Here is a 6,060-nt window from a genome sequence, read left to right as displayed (position 1 = left end):
GGCAATAAACTTGTTACCATAATATGACAACTTAATGTTGTTTCATATTGAAATTTCTGAGAATATATTCATCTCATAAACGATCATTTAAATTAGGAATATTTTTTATTTGAAGTGTTTCTTAATATTATTATCATTCTGCGATAAAGGTACGTGATAAAAGTATGTTATTAATGTGACATTGGTATTTTGACGCTAAATACATCCTATCCGTTTCTAAATCTCTGCATTTATGTCCTACATGATACAACAGTTTCTTCGTAAAACTTGTAATTATGCAGCCATGTGAAGCGTATGTCACAACTACTGCACGGATATTATGTCTTCTCGCTGCGAACATATTTGCGTTCGTGGCACGACGTAACGTTCTGCGCAATGGATTTATTTAACACCTCGAGATATAAGTAAAAAAATTCGCGTTGTCTTACATCATCGAGAAAATTCTGTCCGTGACAGTCGCGAATGGCTGCGCCAGGTATATGCTTGTTAATTTATCGAGCGGTTCGTATAAATCGTCTGCTGGAAAAGTGTCACTGGCACTCGCAGCGAGAAAATGCGGCGTTCTGGCCACGTGTCCGTTCCCCAGCGGTCCGTGACCAGGAATTTCGCACGACGCCGTTGTATTGCATTACACATTGCAAATACGGAGCGGAACGATGCGGTTCGATAAATAATTTTTTATCGCCGCAAGTGTCAAAAGCATATACCGTTCAATATAGTGACAATCGGGTGACATACAGGATGCCTCGAAGCTCTTACTAAGAAATCTTCAAGAGCGTATTAATCTTTAGATGGGGCAACCATAGCACTCCAGTAACGACAGTGTTGGTATCGTTATATCGTTGTTGCGTAGATTTATATACGGTAACAAAAAATTGGGCAATGACATAACTATACCGAACTGTCTTTATAAGAGTTACAGAATTGTGGTACAGTTTTGTTTATATAGTTTTCTTTGAAACTTTGTTCTGTGGAAAAAGAAAATAAAAATTCTTAGATATCTATAGAAGTTTTAAAATTCATTATTTTTACATTCTTTTATTTCATAAGAGTATATATAACTAATATAAATTTAACTATAACACAATATATATTATAGTACAATAAAAAGTATGACTATAGAATTAAAAAAAAATTTTGAAGTGTTCCGAGCATCCCGATCTGAATATTAATTTAATAATTTCGATTAAGGATGTTTTATACATATTTTCAAAACGATAACAAAATTATGAAAAAATTACAGATTATTCTAAATCACGTTTAAAAATAATGCGATAATTTTGATGGTTTACTATCTGGATCATAAGTTATTTTAATAAATAGATAGTAGTATTTTTTTAATTTATGCTCTAATAAAAATATATGGAAATCCATTATCTAATAAATTATAAAAACCTCAATTTTTTATAAGTACATTATGTATTCAAGATTATTCAGAGTTACATTGCGATGCATGAACTAATTGTTCAGTAAATGAACAAAATATTTGCATAAAATTTTGCATAAATTATTTTGAATATTTAAAATATTTATGAAAGAAAAATGTAAATTTTTTAATCATTTTTAAAATTTTAATTTTTAACAATAAAAATAATTACAGATAAAATAAATTATAAAAATGCGTTATTAAACAAAAATATAATCTTGTTCACACAACTTTCATGTAGTTTATTTGAAGTGTAAATATTAAAAATCCAAATTTAATTTTTTTTGTAGGAATGTACGTCTAATACATCCTTAACTACCAATTTATATGTATTATATATCCTTAAACCTATCTACTTAACTGGAAAGTGAAAGTATGAGATAACTTGACGCGGATTTAGTACATAATGTTTTTGACAAAAACTTTGTATAGAGTAATTGTTATTCTACGGCGCAATTCGCCAGCATTCTCGATAATGCTCTCTTTTCTTCGAATATAAATGATCTCGCTCATCAGAATTCCTGAAAGGGATTAAAGTGCGTATAAACTGAGTGGATATAGTTTCCCAACTGTTCGAACAAATTGTCTGACATGTAAATGTTGAATTTCAAACAGTCGTAACTGATTGTAAATACGGACATGTACATGATGTTTGGATCTGGGTCGATCTTGGGAACCAGTAAAACACGTTCTTGGAGTTAGATTGGATCTCCCATAGACATCCTGTATATTTAAGGTGATCCGACTCGGCGATAAGGGAGAATGATCGATAGCGTGGCTGATTTAATGTCCGTTGCAGAGAAAATTCCAATCTTCAAACTATCGAGAAGCGGTTCAAAATAAAGCCGACTGAAGAAATTACTGATAAAGACGATAAATAAACGCGATTACCGAAGTATGGATGTCGAAGTGGATCGGAGAAGATTTATCAGAAATCTAATAAAATCACTGAAAAGTAAACATTGAAAAATTATTTGCAGAAACCAAATCGTTTTTTCTCTCAAAACAAGTTATAAAATGATTCGTAAATGTTACATAAAATAGAAAAATAAGGAGTACGATAAGTTAAAGACAGCAGGGAAATATTCCTCAGCTTGCACGGAGAACCGTACTTATCTCTAGAAAATCTAAGAAGTAGCACTTCTCGCTACTCGCTTCTCCGCGATAAACATAACTAATTGCTGAGCACGTTTAAACAATTCTTCATCGAGGCACGCAAAAATAACAATGATATGGAACACCTTCCGTGCCACTGCTGCCAGGTCAAGAAACAAAACGGAACACCCGCGGCATCGTAAATCGCAGCCTCGATGACTCGATAAGCGCGCGTAAAGGTGCCGATAAACTGCCGGATCTCACCGATCTCCCCGGCGATCACCGATACCCCCGGCTAATGATCACTTCCGCCGGGGAATATCGGCGCGCGGCGCGCTCATTGATAAATGATTACGTCAGTGACGTCGCGGGGTGCAGTGGGTGGTCACCTCGTGAACGCCCAAGGACAAGCGCGTTCGCGTGTTGTATCGGCGCGAGATTTGCGACCGCGATACCACTGAGCCGACCGCGATCAATATGAAGCGAAAGCTGTTGCACACGGCGCGTCTTTCTGCGACACCACATCGGCGGATCGATCGATCTGCCGGCTTATCAGTCGATCCGATCAGTAACGCGCGCTGGAGGAGAGAAAGGGAGAGCCGTGGGTATCGCGATCGGTCCATCGATCGCGGGCGTGTACTTACACAGCGGGACAATAAATCGTCAATGACGCCGATGGGGACGTCACTTTGACGGTGTTGAGGAATTGAATCGGTCAGTGGTAGAAGTATCGTGTATGTACGCTATCAGATGGTTCTCCAATTTACGTTTTTTTTATCGTGGTCAGTATCGTTATACAGTATGTATAAGTTACAAAATAATTCGTGCTGACATACATAAAGAATTCTATTTATAGCAAAATCTCGTTTAAGAATTATATTATATGTATTCTTCTTTAAATTGTATTGTATGTATTTTTAATCGTATTATATGTATTTTATATATAACGAAATGAAAAATATGAGAAAAATATCTTTTTCTATATTTTGCTTGAAAATAATATATGGCAGCGATTTATAAAATCTGGATAAAAGAATTATTGCAATAAAATAGTAGATATTTTTTTTAACAAATAATTAAGATTTAAAGTGAGAAAATTTTTATTTCCACTATATAAAATTGTATTGTCTAATATAAATATTATTTTATTGAACTGTTTCATATATGTACGTAACGTTCATTTTTATATTGTTTACTTCTTGACTTTATTGGAAAATACATTTCCAATTCCAGTAATTTTTTATAGAGAGATTATACATTCTTAAAATTAAGGAGATATCCTAAAGTGAAGTTCGAACTCCGAGATCGCTATTTTACTGATAAAATGCGGTACATCGACATATCTTTATATACTACATACATCAATATTGTACTCACACATACGTACAAGTTTTCTAACTAACTAATCTTTCGTATTAAGTACCTAAACCTAATTTTAAGTACTCAATATTGGTTGTAATCTCTAACCCAAATCAAGATTGTTTTATACGTACGAAACATATGAAGTATAAAACTCGTATATAAAGTGAACATTATTACGAATTGACGTTAAAAGTCGGTGATGTGACAACAACAAAACTGTGATTTTCAACCTTTTTTTTATTTCTTGGCATAAAGTCAACCGGTTTATACTTTAATTATGGAGAAGCATTTTTAAATCTGTAAAGGCATTTAGAAAAATACTTGTTTGAAAAAATTGATAAAACAGATTCACTTTAGGATCCCCTTAAATACAATTTTAGGGATGTATTTAATTAAATAATTTCTAATTAATGTATACGTATTGCAAAACTTTTAAATATATGGTTTAAAATTTGAATGGAAATTTGGAATTTTATAGTATGGACTTATAATCAGCACAATTTTATTTATCCTTGACTGCTTTTTTTTTGTATGACGAATTATGTCTGATTAATTTTTTTTTCATTCTTTGATTTGACCAATTAAAAATCTTCTAAATTAAAATCATGACATTTCTCAATTAAGTATTAAAACACAACATTTTTTATTTCTCAATTCAGCATTAAAAGACGAAACGCTCGCGCAATTTATTTTTCGATGGAAATTAAGTAATACTGCGCAACGATCGTAATAATCGTAAATACAGAGACGTAACATAAGCATGAATTGTTGCACAATTTTATTTATAGGAACAATTTTATTTTATTATTCGGCGATAAAGAGACATGAAATACGCACTTGCCTATCTCTTTCTTCCAGTTGAACTCGTCAGCTTGAATTCAGCGTTCCGAAAGTTTTTGAGATAGGGGAAAAAAGTCGCGTGCATCTCTTTCTCACATTTCTGTCAGAGAGGTGAAACGAGCTCGTTTCATAATAAGGGACATTCTTTCAACGTTAAAGTGAATTGGAAATTTTAATGCGCGCAATTATCTCTGCTTTCTAATTCGAACGCCTGCAAGACATCTGTGAAAACGATCCCTTTCGCCGTGCTGCTGATTGTTAAGTGAATAACCCGCCCTTCCTGGGATTTGACTTTATGAGACTTTCGAATGTCGGGTGTCAAGCGAACGAACGAAAAAATTCCAACACTTGCGAGAAGTAGAATCTGTGAAATTGATTATTTCTTAATATATAAAACTAAGATTGCTAAAGGTCAGTTTATTCCGCGAATTTTCATAGAAACATACACCTATTTAACTGGAAGAAAAAAACTGTTAATAAGGAGTTACAACTTTAGAGATTCGTGTTACGTGAATAAAACGGCGATCGTTATGTTTGCAACGTGCAAATCGGCTAACAAAATCGCGACGCGCGACCTTTCCTTCATTATGCCGCGAGCAGGAGCGACTTTCTCGTGAGGAAAAGCAAGGTTTCCCGAGCTGGTAATTGATCTTACACGAGCGACTCTGCGTTTTTGTTCAACGTGACTCAGCGAGCGACCGTCGCTGAAAGCGACTCGAAAGACGAACTCGAGCGGTTTTACCTGCTCTCTGCGGCCTTGTTAACGAAACGACGGACGTCCACTGGAACTCATCTTGGCATGGCTTCTAAGAATTTTGTTTCGTTCCTATTAATTATCGGAGGCGTATTCTCTCTCCTTTCGGTTCGGCGATATTTCCGTTCGCAAAATAATGCAATGGATAAACCAGTTTGAGTTTTGGTGATGCTTCAAAGAAAAGAAAATCGATCTATCAATACAGTTTTATCGCGTATGCTTTAGAGTTCAAAAATCCAAATCCAAAAATATATCCGTACTATTTCTCCGATTTAAACAACATATTTGTTGAAATATGCACAGACTGAGAATTCAATTAATGATTGAAAATATCGATTTATATATTTGATATTAAAATTTTATATTTGAGTGCTGTCGAACAAAAATGCTAAACATATTAAGAAGAATGTTATATATTTTGATATCAAAAAGTAATGAAAACAGGAAATATATGCTCTTTGTGAATTTTTTTTATAGAAGATTTAGAAAAAGGAATTTAATTCAACGTTTTAATGTTATGTACAATAAATATATTGAAAAAGATTAAAGAAATTGAGAAATAAAATTAATATCTTTTTTTTGT

General features: G+C 33.6%; 1 protein-coding gene across 1 annotated transcript in view; it reads left to right on the top strand.

The window, feature by feature from the left end:
- The window catches only part of LOC108752664 (GAS2-like protein pickled eggs), a 70,883-nt gene that overhangs the window by 54,490 nt on the left and 10,333 nt on the right, over positions 1 to 6,060 (top strand). The gene's annotated exons all lie outside the window — the stretch shown is intronic.

The sequence above is a fragment of the Trachymyrmex septentrionalis genome, unplaced genomic scaffold (assembly GCF_001594115.1).
Source record: "Trachymyrmex septentrionalis isolate Tsep2-gDNA-1 unplaced genomic scaffold, Tsep1.0 scaffold60, whole genome shotgun sequence".
NCBI lineage: Eukaryota > Metazoa > Arthropoda > Insecta > Hymenoptera > Formicidae > Trachymyrmex > Trachymyrmex septentrionalis.
Note: the sequence above shows the minus strand (reverse complement) of the source record. Positions and strands in the feature narration are given on the sequence as shown.